At 34.4% G+C, this 18,089-nt stretch overlaps 1 protein-coding gene and 1 long non-coding RNA gene across 6 annotated transcripts in view; both read right to left on the bottom strand.

The window, feature by feature from the left end:
- The window catches only part of LOC124432200 (protein split ends-like), a 252,717-nt gene that overhangs the window by 229,551 nt on the left and 5,077 nt on the right, over positions 1-18,089 (bottom strand). The gene's annotated exons all lie outside the window — the stretch shown is intronic.
- On the bottom strand, positions 7,253-11,953 carry LOC124432270. The gene is made up of 3 exons (XR_006944219.1): positions 8,191-11,953; positions 7,594-8,081; positions 7,253-7,509 (listed from the first exon to the last, which is right to left on the bottom strand). It is a non-coding gene; the product is annotated as an uncharacterized LOC124432270 (long non-coding RNA).

Raw genomic sequence — 18,089 nt, 5'->3', positions numbered from 1 at the left:
CGTACGATCGATGCCAACGTTCTACAACCCCACACCCACACCCACACCCCCTCCCCCAAAAGCCCCTTTCTCATTCTCGCTCTCTTTCTCTCTTTTTATCTTTCTATTTCTTTCCTTTTTCGTTTCTCTTTTTTCATTGGTACTCCGTTAGCTCCGTCCATTATATCTTTCTCTTCCGTTTCTTTAAACTTTATCGGAAACTTCGACACCATCAACTGTACCATTATTGCCAGAGCTAAATTAAAGCCATTCCCTTGTCTTTGTCCTGCTCGATTAGACTTTCTCTCGTATCGTATCGTATCGTATCGTATCGTATCGTATCATTTCTAATTTATTTCTATCTAAGAATAATGACGCAATTATCTATAATTAAATCTATTCTTTGTCTTTACTTATCGTTTATATACGCAAAAAATTATATCATATAAAAAGGAATTCTTTGTTAATAACTGTTCATTAATATTTTTTGTACTGCATTTATCTCGCTTTTTTATTTAAAAAAAAAAAAAAAAAAAAAAAAAAAAAAAAAAAAAAAGAGAGAGAGAAAAAAAAAGAAAAAGAAGAAGAAAGAAAAAAGATAATATTGAAAAATTTGAGATATAAAGAAATAGTTAAATTCGTGGCAATAAAATGGAAATAAAATGTAAAAGGTACGGATGTGCATACACGATTGTCCGACTTTATATTTGCACGACATTATAAGAGGGTTAAAGATAAAATTAAATCTTCTTCTTCGAATGAAGAGAAAGAGAGACAAAGAGAGAGAATTTTCCCTCTACATATACTACCCCCTAATGTGATCGTTACGAAGTTCTATAACTTTGAGGTCTCTTTTTACGAAGGTACGTATCGTCCATTGATTTCATGCGAAAACTCGCATCTTCGTCCCTCTTTCTATCCTTTTTTTCTCTTTCTTCTTCTTTTTTTTCTTTTTTTTTTCTTTTTTTCCTTTTCTTTTCCTATGGGCGTCGACGAAGTTCTTACCACCGAGAAGATGTCACAATCGCCAGAAGTTTAAGGAAAGCGTACCTAAAACGAGAGAAAAGAGGAAAAGGATAGAAGGAAGGAAGCAAAAAAGAAAAAAAAAAAGGAATGAAAGTAGAAAAAGAGAAGGGAAAAAAAAAAGGAAGATGCGGTCTACCGAGGGTAAAAAGGAAGAAAGTTTTCAACGAGAAGGAAAGCTTGCGAAGAGAGGAACGCGACTGGATCTAAAAGTTTTACATAGTTATTTCGGGTTATTAAATAACGTGACCCTCGTATATATATATATATAGAGAGAGAGAGAGAGAAAGAGAGAGAGAGAGAGAGAGAGAGAGAGAGAGAGATGTATATATGTATGTATGTTGGACCGTCACGGTAAATAGTGTCTACAAAGTCTCTTGAGTATAACCAAGAAGTGCATGCAGTCAGCTCAGAAAATTACTATCCCGCGAACGATAGTAAATCCCTTTGGTCCAACGAATATTAAATCCTGACATTTCTCTGATTTCGGTAAGAGCATCTCGTTTGTCGTTAATTATTTATTTATTTTAATGGGCTTACATTGCGACAGCGCGCTCTTCCAAGTGTATTCGCAAATTATAGTGATTTTCAAACACCCACTAAAGTGATTACATGTCGTAAACCGTTCGCGCACAATAAATATCTATGAATATACGTGTATGGAATACATGCATATATACATAGATACGTATGCCCATATTATTCGCCATAATACAGTCTCAATTATCATAGTTCATATTTTCATTCGAAATGAAATTCCAAGCGATTTCTTCGGGTCATAGAAAAATTCGTTGACTTTCAAAAGCAAAAGTGATTTATCTTTTTCCTTTATTTTCTTTTTTTTTTGTTTCTTTTTTTTTTCTTTTTCTTTTTTTTTTTTCTTACCCCGATTAGATACATTCCAATAAACCAATAATCATTTTTATTATCGCTAATCTATCTGTATTAGTAAGAAGGAAAGAAAAATAAAAACAAAAAGAGAATGACGAAGAAAAAAGAAAAAAGAAAAAAGAAAAAAAAAAAAGATACGTGACCCGTTCTCACGGGGAAAAAAAGAAGGAAAAAAAAAATAAATAAAAGCTCGGATATCAGAGTGTAATATTCATGAGCACGCGATCTTTCCTTTTCTTGGATATAGTATAATATACGATGATCGAAATGGGAGAAGAGAAAGGCGGAGATGCTTTATGGCCAATTCAAAGTAAATTGAATTCCATCGGACAGGAGTGGTATAGAGAAGATGGAAGAAAAAAAGAGATAGAAGTAGAGATAAAAATAGATAGATAGATAGATAGATAGATAGATAGATAGATAGATAGATAGATAGATAGATAGATAGATAGATAGATAGATAGAAGGAAGATGAAGAAGAGGAGAAGGAAGAAGAAGAAGAAGAAGCGCGATTCACAGAGTGAATACGAGGGAAAGGAAAAAAAAAAAGAAAAAAAAAAAAAATTGGAATACATTTCCGGCGCGGTGCTCGACTTTCTCGTCGGATAATTCGGTTATGAATTATGAAGTATCCGCCGGTGGAATAAATGATGATTACTTTTGACGTAGAAACGCGGCCGATAATTCACATAGGGAAGAGAAGCTCATTCCACCTGACAAAAGTATTTCGCTACGGTTTTCTCTGAATTTTCATGAGTTAGCTTCAACGAGAGAAAGAAAGAAATAAAAGGGGAGGGGTAGGGGGGGGATGGGGAGAGAAAAAAAAAAGAAAGAAAGAAATAAAGAAACGAGGAAATAAAAAGAGGGAGAAAGAGACATACAGACAGACAGAAAGCGAGACATACAATTCCATTCGAGAGTAAAAATATGTTCACCCGATACTCGACTTCACGTTTCAGGACATTCTAGTTTCTATAGCAGGGCCGTTGAGTTTTTCTTTTTTTTTCCCTTTTTCCTTTTTTTTTTTTTTCCAATCTCCATCTAGGTAATATCTTTGGCCTATGCCAAGGACGTCAACGTGGTTTCCCTTGAAAGGGAATCCGCGCAAAAAAGAAATTTATTTCGCCGTTCGACATCCTCTACTATAATCCTCGTGCCAATCTACTGTTATCTATTAAACGACGACGAAAATACGATGGAAGGCAGAAATAAAAAGTTTGATTTCAAATTCCTTACTTCTCTCTCTCTCTCTCTCTCTCTTATTTCTTTTTTATTTACCTTGTTTTTTTCGAAAACATTTTTCAACGTCGCCTTTTTATCCGATTAAAAACAAAGTTAAAAGAAAAAGTTAAACAAAACAAAAAAAAAAAAGGAGTAAAAATAAAGAGTGATCTTTCTTATTTACTATTTTTTTTTTATTTTTTTTATCTTTTTTATTTTTTTTTTATCTTTCTTTATTTATTTTTTTTTATCTTTTTTTCATTTTTTTCTTTTTCTTTTTTTTTTAGTTATCTTCGAAAATTCTCGAATTTTTTGAAGATAATTAAAAAAATACGATACGTTTGTATCAGTGAATAATTTAAAGAAAAAAAATAAAAAAAAAATAAAAATAAAATTAAAAAAAATAAAAATAAAAATAAAAAAAAAATAAAATAAAATAAAGAAAAAAGATGAGAGAAGTCTTTTCGATTGAAACGAACTAATTGGAGAATGAATTTATTGAACGATGATGTAATAAATATTTCTGAATCAACAACAGATCAAAATAAAATGTCTCCACTTTTACTTCTTATCGATTCTTCCAAGTATCGTGTGACACGTGCACTCTCTCCCTCTTTCACACACACACTCTCTCTCTCTCTCTCTCTCTCTCTCTGTCTCTCTCTCTCTCTCTCCCTCTCTCCCTCTCTCTCTCTCTCATAGTTGGTATATTTTTAAACGGATTCTTGTAATTGGAACGTACGTAGAAGATGTTAGTGGAAGATTTTTATTCTTTTATCGGTCGGTCGCAGTAAAAATAGCATACGGTAAACGTATACATACATACTTACGTGCCTTTGATTTTCTCCTGAAATATTTATATTCGCAACAACGTAGCGGAATCAGAAACTGAAAAAGAGAGAGAGAGAGAGAGAGAGAGAGAGAGAGAGAAAAAAAGAAAGAAAGAAAGAAAAAAAACGAAAAAAAGAAAAAAGAGAGAGAGAGAGAGAGAGAGAGAGAGAGAGAAATAAAAAAGCAAGAAGAAAAACACAAGGAGAAAAGAGCGTACAAATGGTTATCTAAATTGAAGCTACGTGAAATTAGAAGAGAGATAACCTCTGTACACACATTTGATTATCTAACATAAATATCAAAATGTTTCTACTAAATAAATGATGAGAAGAGTAATGAATATAAAGATCTATCTCAATTTTAATATTTTTGAAAAATCGAGAGAAAGAGAGAAAAAGAGAGAGAGAGAGAGAAAGAAATAGAGAGAAAGAGAATACAAAAGTTTCCTTTATAATCTTAACTAATAATACACGATAATCTATAAATGTTCTAATTATAGATACATCAAAGTAGTTATAAAGGGATACACCCGTGATACACGGCTTACGCGCGATAGCTCGTAAAGGATGACCGACTCGTTAAAAATAGAAAATGAACGTTCTCTCTCTCTCTCTCTCTCTCTCTCTCTCTCTCTCTCTCTCTCTCTCTCTCTCTCTCTCCCTATATCTTCCTCTTTATTTTTTTTTTTCCTTCTGAACGAAGCTCTTTAATCCCGGTTTAATCGCAGAGATTTAAAGACGTAAAAGGTGACTTCGTTTAACGGTCGTAGAACGTCGTAGTATAAGCTTTGGTACTTATATCGAATAGTTTCTAGTACCACTTTTCACGCCATGGTGACGTAAGGTACGCTACTTCCAAGAAAACAAATTAAAAAGATTGCCATCGGTAACGTTGGCCCGAGTTAATCGTGGAAGTAGGAAGCGAGTAGAATACGTCGTGCCTTATCTTTCCGATAAGAGCGTTCCAACCGGCGTTGGCTTTTATATCCGCAAGGTTCATAAATTAGACGACGAGGCCTGTTAACATCGAAGAACGTGTACGAATAATGGGCTGGCACACATTACCGCGACACGATCGAATGAGAAATAAATGTTAACGGATACCTACGTATAACGATTCTCATGGACGACAACGATCTTGATCGACGTAGATTTATCTATGTATTAATAAATCAACACGATCGATCACATTGACTTTTATCAAAACAGGAAAAATGAGTGACGCATTTTTACGAAGCGAACGATACGAAACACATGTTGCTTGACTTTATTGTGAATATATTAAGAAGAAAAAAAAAAAAAAAAACACAAAATAAATAAATAAATAAATAAAATAAACAAGAAAAAAAAAAAAAAGAGAGAAATAAAAAGAAAAAGGAATGATATACATATGCATGCGTTTGTGCGTATTTAAGTTAAGAAAAACAAAAAAAAAAAAAGAAAAGAAAAAAAAAAGAGAGAGAAAAAGAAAAAAAAATAATCATCGAGCATAGATTCACGAATGAACGCAAATACGTTCAACGGTTTAAAAAAGAGCATAACGTTTCGCAGAATTCTAAAACGTTTCGTAATCGGCTTTGAACGCGTACCGGCAAATCAAAAACAACTTATCTAACTTCTAAAACGTTCCAGTCGTCGAAACACCAACAGACCTTTTGTAGAAGCAACGAGCGAAACAACCTCCTATAAATAGTCGAAATATCATGAGCCCAGTCGCATTAAGTACAACCGAGCTCGAAAATTAATACCACGGCACGCATACTTACTCTAACGGGCGGCGAGCTCCGCGTTCAAAGCGATAATAATCTGCGGTATATGAGTTATTCGCGACCGAGGATTATTCGTTTGAAAGAGCACCGAGGTCGGAGTAATCAGCTAATCGATAGGATACCGTGCGTACCAGCTAATACACGAAATGTTATTGCTGTCGTCAAACCGGAATTAAATATAGTCAAGAAACGATGAAGCAAGAGAAGAAGGAGAGAAGAGAGGGATAGGAGGGAATAAAGAGGGATAGAAAGACCTAGAGAAGTCATCCGTTCAGACCTCGTTCGTTCCTTTCGCGTAGATCTTGCGTTTACGTGGGTGGTTAGTTATCAGCACAAATTACCTTTTGCTCCCACGCGTTTAATTTAGTTCGGTACATGGAATAATAACGTTCGTTCGTCTGTGACGCGCGTAATCGCACCGAATCGGATAATAAATATTCAAAGTCATATATATATCCAGTAAATTTGCCGGACGTAATTATATTATCGATAACGTTCGAACCATCAACAAATTTCAACGTTCATCGATTAATCATAGGAACACGTATACATACATATATATATATATATATATATATATATACACACACGCACACATACACGTAAAAAACAGAATTTTTTTATAATTTACAAATTACCTTCGTTAGATAATACTCGTTGTAAAGAAGATATAACGCGTATCGTCGTGACCAAACGTTAATTCATTCGAAATTAAATTGAGACGGGGAAAAAGAATTCTTTTTATTTCTTTTTTTTTTTTTTTTCTTCATCTTCTTTTTTCCCCGTTCGTTCTGTTAAAAAGATTAATCGTTCGTAACATCGTATCGTAACACAGAATTCTCAAATAGAGATGGCATATACTTTATAATAATGATCGATTAAAAGTTGATCCGTTGATTCTTATCTCGTTAAGGAGTAGCCTTTTACGTAAGCGATAATAGTATATTATTAAACCGATTGAAACATCGAATGCATTGCGTCGAGTTCCTCGACGAGTCGTGGATTTACGATAACGACGACGACAACGACGACTACGACGACGACGACGACGACGACTACGACGACGACGACGACGACGACAACGACGACGACTTCAATGAATCTTTGTTTAATCCTGGTCGATATATCGAGTTATATACACATACATAACAACGATGACCAAATACAAGTAACCAGGTGCGTATACCCGATGCTATCTCTTCGGGAACATGCTACATCGTGCTGTACCGCGCGTGCAATCGCTATGGTAATAAATTATTCCCGCTGTATATTTCTACACGTAGATCTCCACTGACGGGAGATTGAAAAATATCCACTTGATACTTTATCGCTCGAAAATTTCGAAAAAAGAAAAAAATGGAAGAAAAAAGAAAGAGGAAAAAAAAGAGAAGATAAAAAAAGGAGGAAGGGGGGTGGGAGGGAAATAAGGGGGCAAAGAAATAAAAATAAACTAATAAATAAATAGATAGGAAGGAATCAACGTTGAGTATGAAGTTGACATTAACGAGCAAAAAAACAAATAACATTACGCTGCGATCGTGCAGATATAATATATATATTTATGTGTGTGTGTGTGTGTGTGTGTGTGTATACATATATAATTAAGATGAGTAACGGTATCCATGTAAATTAATAGGTTTAAACTAAAGAGAAATTGATTAGATAGAAATGAAACGATAGGTAAACGACGAGCTATCTCATGCGGGAAATATATAAAATTAATCAAATTCGCTTTCCACGGAGAAATCTGCTCGTTCGGTCTCCCGCGATCGATGCCAACCAGGCAAGAGAAGTTTCTGAACAAGTGAAAACTATAATTAGCCCATTACTCAATAGAGAATGCCTCTAAAGTGACTCAAGGACTCGACAAAAATACATACCGTCGAATGTGTATGCTGGATGCACGATCACCGTCGTCCGAACACAGTTTTAATTTTATGGACCACTATAAATTCAATTAATTCGATCGAATCGATATCGATGGTTATCGTTTGAATTCCATTTCCTAGTAAGATGATTAAGAAACATTCATGGAATTCATGAACAATAATAATACGTCCTCGCGCGGATTGCGTTACGATAATCCTCGAACTATGCGAAAAATTTCAAATAAATTATCGAAGCGCATAATCGATATCTAGTTATATCAATCGTTAAGCCTTATATTATATTAATTGTCAGCTAGGTAATTTTTTCGATTCTCATTAATAATTATTAATGTAACGTCGAAATTAACTGATGAAGATCGTTATATTAATTTATGGTATATCATATGCACGTTCTCGTTTACATTTCACTTTACTTAGTCATAATTTGATTGGTTGCCATATGACATACAGCAATATATACATCCAATATATGTCCAATTCTATAATTTAAGAAAATAGTAAATATTAGATATAGATATATGTTAAGTAAAATTTATTAGACACATATATATATATATATATATATATATATATATATATATATATAACCTTCGTATGTATTGACGAACGTTTGAGCGTATGTCGTTTTTGCAGTGCAAAGGATTAATCCATTATTTATTGCTTCCGGACGTCGTACTATTAATTTACTATTATTACAAAAATCAAAAGTTGCACTATTTTCTTATCTCTTTTCATTTTCATTTTTACGATCGATATTGAAAATACTTCTTACTAAGCTTTGAAAAAGTTGTATGAAAAAAAAAAAAAAAAAAAAAAAAAAATCGTCCTACGTTAATTACGATACGATTAATTAAATATTTATTCAATTATATCGCTTTTGATGACATTAAACTTTTCTCTAAATCCGTAAAACGATCGATACTCCGTAAGAGAAAAATGAAGAGGAAAAAGAAATTAAAAAAAAAAAAAAAAAGAGAAAAAAGAAAAGGAAAGAAAGCAAACAAATTTGATAAAAAGAAGCCCTCAGAATCGAAGATAGAAACGGCCAGAGTCAGATTAGTCTGAATTGAGTTCCGTCCTTCTTACCGCGCGTCTCGGATTAGAAGACGCACACGAAGAACGGCTTGCAGATTGTGCTGAAATCGCGAGTCGCGGGAATTTCCATCGACATGACCGACTCGACCTCTGTCAGTATCCCTCTCCACTTTCGAACAGAGAATAGAAGGAAGATTTACGTAGGTATCCGTTCGTAGATAAAAGATGATATGTAAATAGTAAAGTTTAAAATAATCTTTTCTCATCAAGAAATATATATATATATATATTGGGTTGTTCATAAAGTAATTTCGTTTTTACACGACAGAGGATTTAATTGTATTTTTTTACACCCAACTTCACACTTAAGCCATATAATCATTATATGTTTTGAGACCTGATATAGTAAGGCTTGTGTGTGAAAAAGTCCAATTGATTCTACGCAGTAGTTTTTGGTTGGTGCCCTTTTAAATATGAAGAACAATAAGCAGCATTTTCGTCATATTTTACTTTTTTACTATAGAAAAGGTAAAAATGCTGTTCAAGCCAGAAAGAAATTAACCGATGTGTATGGAGAAGATGTGTTGACAGTACGCCAGTGCCAGAACTGGTTTGCAAAATTTCAATCCGGCAATTTTGATGTAGAAGATGCATCACGTTTTGAAAGGCCGGTTGAAGCTGATAAAGACACGATAAAGGCATTAGTTGATGCAAACCGGCAAATAACAACACGTGAGATCGGTGAGAGGTTAAATTTATCAAATTCAACTGTTTATGACCACTTGAAAGGCCTAGATTTAACCTCGAAGTTCGATATATGGTGTTCTCCATGTTCTCACGAAGAGAAATTTGTCTCGTCGCGTTGACGTCTGTGATTCGCTTCTCAAACATCACGAAAATGATCCATTTTTGAAGCGCATCATTACTGGGGACGAAAAATGAGTTGTATATAACAATGTCAAACACAAGAGATCATGGAGCAAAAAAGATGAACCGGCTCAAAGCATTTCCAAAGCCAATATCCATCAAAAAAAGGTGATGCTGTCTGTTTGATGGGATTTTAAAGGAATCGGTTTTTCTTTTTTGAGATTTTACCGGATAACACAACAATTAATTCGGAAGTCTACTGTCATCAGTTGGACAAACTGAATGATGCACTTCAACAGAAAAGGCCAGAATTAATCAATAGAAAAGGTGTAATGTTCCTCCAAGATAATGCGAGACCTCATACAAGTTTGGTCACTCGCCAAAAGCTTTTACAGCTTGAATGGGATACAATGCCACACCAACCATATTCTCCAGATCTGGCACCTTCGGATTATTATTTATTCCGGTCATTGCAAAATTTTTTAGATGGTAAAACCTTCACTTCAAATTGAGAAGGTCAAAAACCACCACGATCAGTTTTTTGCCAGCAAAGAACAACAATTTTATGAGCATGGGATCATGCTACCTACCAGAAAAAAGATGGCAAAAGGTATTGGACCAGAATGGCCAATATATAATTTAATAAAATATTTGTTCGTTATACGAAAATTGTCTTTCATTTTCACAAAAAAAAACGAAATTACTTTCCGAACAATCTATTATATATACATATATCTATATATAAAGATAAATAGACAAAGAAAATTATAAGATAAGAAACGAAAGTGGAAAAGAGATAACGTGACGTCCTAGGTTTCTTAAAGATCGGTCGTCAAATATTTCTGTTTTCCTCGGCCCCGTATAACAAGGCTGCCCTTCTAGAGCATATATTCGAAAATAAATAAAAATTTTATTCGAATCCGACTTTATCTCAGACCTTCCCGAGACAATTTCTCGTTGGTAACCAAAATGTACCTTAGCTTGTGTGTCCCTTCTGCTAGATTGACTCTGGCCATAAAATCATATCTCATTTTCTCATCATTGGGCAATTTTCTTATCACTTTTTTTTTTTTTTTTTTTTTTTTTTTTTTTTTTTTTATCCAAATACTTAATTCATACTCATTATATCTCTGATTTATTTGTTGTTATAAGTACAATACAATGATTCATATTCATTAATTCATATTGTATAATTGGATACGTAGACGATATAAATATATAAATATGTATTTTTATTTTTGCAATAGTCGAAAGATACTTTAAGAAATTACAATGAACTTGAAAAAAGAAGGGGAAAAAAAAAAGAAAAAAAAAAGAACAGAAAAGAAAACCAACCAGTTGGAGAAATTAGAATTAGAATGAAATATCCTTTATAAAAGAATATATATATATATATATATATGCATACCAACAATCATAAATCCCTTTTGCAAGTATTCAAACCCGAATCTGAACCTGAATATCCATCCATCCGGTTTCGTAAGAGACGATTCTAGCCGTTACGCCAACCGACATGTTACGTATATTATGTACAATACATATGTACACATATGTATACATACGATACAACTTAGGATCGATTAAGAACAGTTAACGTGAATTGTCGGTGAAATAAGGAATTATATACCGTCGATTATCGTCGGAAAATATTTCATTCGCTTAAGATCGATACGATCTAAAAATAACGCGAGATTATTCGGGTCGAGCTTATTTATCCTACACCCGTCATCGACATTCTCAGATGTCTATATACGCGTCATATTTTCATAACAGACAGAAGAGGATTTCGTTTATTGTTCGTTCGGTTTACTTGACGTTATAGAGAGATCGGATAAAAGAAAGGTAAGAGAGTTTTTAGGTCAGCCTTGGTGGTGATCCTGGAGGGGAAAAAAAAGGAAAAAAAAAAAAAAAAGAAAAAAGAGAGAGAGAGAACGGACAGGGCAATTCGAGTATCGGGACGACGTTCGACGCTTAAACAATACATATTTCCAGGATCGATGAAAAACCTATATGAAAGGGAAAAATAGAATAGAATGGGATAGAGTAAAATACAATAGAATAGAATAGAATAGAACAGAGAGGGGAAGGTGAGAGAAAAAGAGAGAGAGAGAGAGAGAGAGAGAGAGAGAGAGAGAGAGAGAGAGAGAGAGAGTGAGAGAAAGAGAGAGAGAGTAAAAAAGAAATAACGAAAAACACTTGAAATCGCGAGATTATGTAACGTCCAACGTCGTGGAATTAACAGCACCGACATGCAACGATGCACCTGTATAGCGATTTTCGTGACGTCGCGGCGATTTGGCGTGTTTAGCAAACGACTTGACGAGTCATTAAACAGAGAACACTGGCAATTAATTATCACGTTTGCGTAATCGCTGCTCGACAACGATGGAGGCAGGATTGCGCAACTATCGCTCATTCTACTGTACTCTGACCCTCTACCTCCCTCTCTCCCTCCCCACCGTCCCCCACCCACCCTCTATTCCCCTTCCCACCGTCCCTCCTCTCCTGCTTCAACTCCTACTACTCTTACTCCTCTTACTGTTGAACGACACCTCCCTTCTCCTCCTCCTATCGTCCTCCCGCATCCACGGACAACACCAGTACCCACAGTTTCAACTATCCTAACCTTAATTTTACCTCGTCGTATCATAAATACGATAATACAATTTCGAATGGTCAAAAAAAGATAAGAAAAAGGATATGCCTTTTGTAAAACGTCGTTATCATTGATTTATTATTGTTAATATCGATAAATTATTGAATGATATGTGATTTGAATTATAGATTAGTAATGTTAAAGCCGATGAATAATTTAATTATGTATGTATAATTAAATTATTGATGACTGATAAAACATATGATAAAATTTCAATATCTAATGCAAATAGCACAAGTAATAAAAATAATATTACATATATATATATATGTGTGTGTGTAATATATATATATGTGTGTGTAATATATATATGTAATATATATATATATATGTAATATATATATATGTAATATATATATATATATGTAATATATATATATATATATATATATATATATATATATATATATAATATAATCTTAATCAAATATTTTGATCAAATATTTAACGTGCGAATATTGTATTATTCGGTCATTAGATACACATTTCTATTGATTGGATCAATATCTTTATTAATTAATGATAAATATTGTGTAAAATGCATGGTCAATATATATAAATATTTTGATTAGCATTAAAATATATAATGATATATAAAAATTTCAGTATCTAATATATATATATATATATATATATATATATATATATATGATCGGTATAAATAACAAAGCATCAGGATTACGTCAGGGTTGTTGCATCAGGGCAGCGTCTGGGTTTAGTCTGAGTTTATTATAAATACTGTTCGTCTATTTATAAAAATACTGACGAATCATTAAATTTATAAAATATTTTAATTAAAATATTGACAGTTTCTTTTTTCTTTTTTTTTTTCCTTTTTTTTTTATATTAATCGATCTAATAATACCCATCACTTATATTACGTATCAATATTTCATTTATAAATACCGATCATTTATTTAAAATATGATAGAAAATGTTGAGAAATATTGATTCAATAAATAAAAAACAAATAAATCTCTCATTAGAACTTATAATTATATTCATTTAAATCTTTAAATTATATAATAAAGTAATTAATTAAGGCAATACACTATTTATATTATGTAAAAAAAATAATATATCGGACACAAAAATACATCATTAATATTTAATTAAATATTCATTATATAAGTGTATATATAAATATATATGAATGAATGAATGAATGAATGAATGAATGAATGAATGAATGAATGAATGAATGAATGAATGAATAAATGGCAAAACCACGCGCGTAAACGTCTGCTCATGCTCTTTTGCCGAGGGAAAACAAACGGAGGATATTCGCATACATACATCACACTTATCTCATATCTTCCTTCTACCATCTACGACATAGTGATCTATAGTTTCCTCTATATCACAATATAAAAACACCTGATATAATATATTTGAATAAATCTCTCTAATCCCCGATCGAACTCTAAATATTTAAAACTTAGTCGATTTCATTTCGTTTCCACTGGCTTCTTTTTTCTTTATTTTCTTTTTTTTTCTTTTTTTTTCGTAACATTAATTAACCATGCCTATCGATTCGATGTTGAGCAACAAGAAAAAAAAAGGAGTGAGGATGGAGGTATGAAATAGAGTGGGACGGGAGAAGAGAAAAAAAACAGTGTTTGTGTGAGAGAGAGAGAGGGGAGGAGTAAAGCGGGCAGAGAAATAGGAATGAGAGAGAGAGTGTGGGAATGTGTATGTATGTGTGTGTGTGTGTGTGTGAGAGAGAGAGAGAGAGAATGTGCATTTGTGACAGAAAGAGAGAGTGTAGAGTGTGTATGTGTGTATGAGAAAGGGAGAGAGTATTTGTAAATGAGATAGAAAGAGAGAGAGAGAGAAAGAGAGAGAGAAAGGGATAGAGAAATAGAGAAAGAGAGAGAGAGAGAGAGAGAATGTTACGTTAGACTGGTAGAGGAACCGCCAAACGATGAAAGCGACAGAAAGCGCGTAACCAAGCGTGAGCGGCGCACGCTCGTACATTCGTTAGAAATTGCGGCCGATGCCGCGTTTTAACCTTCCGCTCGCACGTGCTCGCCGGCGCGGCACGCCGTATTCCACGCGTACGCATGCTTAATTGCATGACCTATTTGCGATCTCATTATACAATGCGCTCCGATTATTCAGTTTGGTTCATGCGCGTTAAACGCATATATTCGTACACGTTTATAATTCTAATGCACGATCGAGAGAAAGAGAGAGAAAGGGAGGTAAGGAAGGAGGGAGGGAGGGAGGGAGGGAGGGAGAGAGAAAAGAAAGAAAAAGCAAAAAAATAAAAGAAAAGAAGAAGAAAAAGAAATAGAAATACAACGTTGCTCGTAAAAATTGTAAAAATCAAATATCTAATGGCATATTATTATATGTCTCGTTGTATCTAATTGTAATAATAATTAACGACAAATGTTTCACGTTATACCAGTTGATATAATTTATAGAAATATAGATTTATGTATGCATTTGTTTGTATTATAAAATTACACGTTAATGTACATATGTATATGATATGTTATTAGAACACTTGTCATCATTTCTTGCATCATCGTGTTATATGAAACCGTATTATATACGAGAGTTCACTGTATTTTATATTATGTACCTTTTGACGGTTTCAATTTACTATTTTATACGTTATCGTATTGATGAGCAAACAATTCCGAATTATAACTTAGTCAGAAGCCAAAACGATTAATTTCACAAAATGGAAAGTGAAGAGAATAAATTATTGATTAAAAGTGGAACTGTTTGTTATTCAATGATTCATAATTAAGATATAGATATACATACATATAATAAATAAAAATAAAATCTCTACGACTTGTGTATACATTATTAACTGAAGTGAGTAAATAATGATATAGATGGCACAAGACAGTGTCATGGGTCAAAAAAAACATTTTTCTAAACAAAACCAAACAAACAGACAAGCAAACAAAATAAAAATAAAAATAAAAATGAAAGAGTCGCTATGCGTAAACGTCATCGCATAGCGATTGTTGTTGTTGTTGTTGTTGTTGTTGTTATTGTTGTAATAAAAAAAATGAAAGAAAGAAAAAAACCATTATGAGAGAGAAAGAGAGAGAGAGAGAGAAAGAGGAAAAAGCGATATACATATATAAAGAGAAAAAGATAGATAATAGCGTGCGAGAGAAGCGGAATTCGAAGAAATTCTGAGGCGACATCCGAAGGAATTACTTTGATAGCCTCCGCAGTCCGTAAAGGCAGGGAGGTATGTAAGAGAAGAGACAAGGAGCCTATAGGTATTATAAATCAAGGAAGAAGGTCCGTGAAAGGAACGTTAGTGGCGTTCGACAACGAAGGAAGAAGGAAGAAGCTGCGCGTGGAAAGAGTGAAAAGGAAAGGGACAACGGGGGATGAGAGATAGGGGAGAGGTGGAGGAGTATGGTCATGGTCGTACATCACCCTTGGTATTTACGACGTACCATCGTAAATCAATGATCGCACGAACAACGCGGTTCGACCAAATTCCTTTCCCTTCCTTCCGACCATTCCGACGCTTCCTGTCCACGAGTCCGTTCAAAAGAGAGAGAAAGAGAGATAGGGGTTGGGGAAAGAGAGAGAGAGAGAGAGAGAGAGAGAGAGAGAGAGAAACCACATCGATATTCCTCCCCATTTTCGATAGGATCAATGACGATCGATAATCTTACGACAAATCGCCGACCAAAGCCACACACGAATGAATTTTGCGTACCTACATCGAAATTCGAAGATACGAATGGCCGATTATTCGAGATCCTCGTAGTGCATGTAAGAAGGATCGTTCATTTTTCTCCTTTTCTTTTCTTTGTTTTTTCTTTTTTTTCGTATTTGCGCTCCGATTTGTCTTTCGGCAAATTCCCTTCCCCGAGGTCATCACCAATAAACAACGGGACACGGGCCTGTATGTAACTCGGTGCATCTTCGATCCATATTCGATTACGAATTTGTTGATATGGAATCGATTACATCGAACCAATGAGAGAGATCGTATTACGATAAATAAGATATATTGCGTGCATATATGTATGTATGTATGTATGTATGTATGTAACATATGTCTATACATTTCTATAACGGGAAAGAAAGATTTTTACGAAAAAATTCGTAAGAACATTGTAAGAGTCTACTGTTATCTTTGAAGGAAACATGAAAATTCAAGCGTAACGTTGACCTGGAAAACTGACAATTGACAATAAGTCGAACTGGTGACCAGATTTGGTGTAAAACGAGACCTACATATACATATATATATAACCACACGTCCGAGCACACGCATACGCACATAAAAAAAAAAAAAAAAAAAAAAAAAAATAAGAAAAAGAAAGAGAACAAAACGAAAAAAACCGATAAAAAAAAAAAGGAGAAACGTTTCGTTGATTCAGCGAGAAAATAGACGCTTGACCATACGAGACCGGGTCAGTCTGTGTTACGAGGGCGAGCATTGTTTGCCGGGGCCCTTTAAACGTCATTTAAACCGTGACTTCTAACAGAGAGAAAGAAAGAGAGAGAGAGAGAGAGAGAGTCCGGAAAGGATCGTTTTAACGAGGTTTTCAGACGGGCCAGGTCAGACTGGTCGGTCCTCGATTACGAGCGCTGGCCACGAGACGTTGCCCTTTGCTGTTTCGTGGAACCTCGGAAAAGAAAAGCAAAAAGAAAAAAGATATGTATATGTATGTATATATATATATATATATATATATATATACCTACTGGTTTCTTTCTTATATACAAAAGAAAAAGGATAGGGCCTCCTTCCCTGTGGTTGATCCCACGTGATCCGTGCAAAATCGTATTACGCGTTTGTCGTTCCTACATGAAGTTTCAATGACGTTTTCGCAAATCATTCCGCATCGGAAAAGATTTGCCGAAAGATAGGAAAAAAAAAAAAAGAGAAGGAAGTATTTTTTGTCTACAAGCTACTTCATTCTCTTCAAGAGAACGATAGATGCAACACGTAAATTTATCAAATTACGATAAAGCGGGACATTTTTTTTTTTTTTTTTTTTTTTTTTTAAATATATTGCAAATAGCTACATCTTGTTTCCTTCGTAAGATATATCATTTTTCTCGGTGTAACCTCGGCAATACAAGAAGGGAGAAAAAAAAAAGAAAAAAGAAAGAGAGAAGATTTCTATACAAATTACGTATAATATATATGTATATACATACTTATGTATATATGTATATATGCATACGAATAGAAGAATTCGATCTATAACTTTCTCTTCGTCAACTTTTCTACGACTTTCTCTTCATCAAAGATACTCGATGGTATGCCAAACGTTGAGTTTATCGTCGTCCGAAAGTTCTCCCTTCTCCCTCCTTACCACCTTCTCATCCCCATCTTCTTCCTATGCCTCCTTCGCGCCTCTCACTATTTATTTTAATTTATGAAACTCACGTTCGTCCGAAAAAAGACGGCTAAGAAACGTGCCAGAGAGAGAGAGAGAGAGAGAGAGAGAGAGAGAGAGAGAGAGAGAGAGAGAGAGAGAGAGAGAGAGAGAGAGAGAGAAAGAGAGACTGAGAGGAGAGAAGAGACTACTTCTTCACACAAATGGCGTAGAACGTGCGTGTTATCCCGATGAAAGGAAACGTGGCCGTGGAAACGGCACGAAAGAGTCAAAAACATCCCCCGTATGGATCTTCTCGAAAAGAAACTATAAAAGTACAATGAGGTTTCGAAAGGAAGACGCCTTCTCGTTCTTTAGTTCTTATAGGAAGGGAAAGGGCGCGCGCGCGCGAAAAAGAAAAAGAGAGCGAGAGAGAGAGAGGGGGGGGAGGGAGTTAGAGAGAGAGAGAAACTATCCTTCGTCCGTCACTCGCAGAAAATTCATGTTTTTCAGGTCGACGGTGAAAAGGACTACAAAGGGAAGCAAGAAGGGGGGAGAAAAGGTATAAGGGATGAAAAGGAAGGAGAGGAAAGGAGACGCTCGAGGAA

Source organism: Vespa crabro, chromosome 1 (assembly GCF_910589235.1).
Source record: "Vespa crabro chromosome 1, iyVesCrab1.2, whole genome shotgun sequence".
Taxonomy (NCBI): domain Eukaryota; kingdom Metazoa; phylum Arthropoda; class Insecta; order Hymenoptera; family Vespidae; genus Vespa; species Vespa crabro.
The sequence above is the reverse complement of the archived record's forward strand: the minus strand, read 5'-3'. Positions and strand labels throughout refer to the sequence as shown.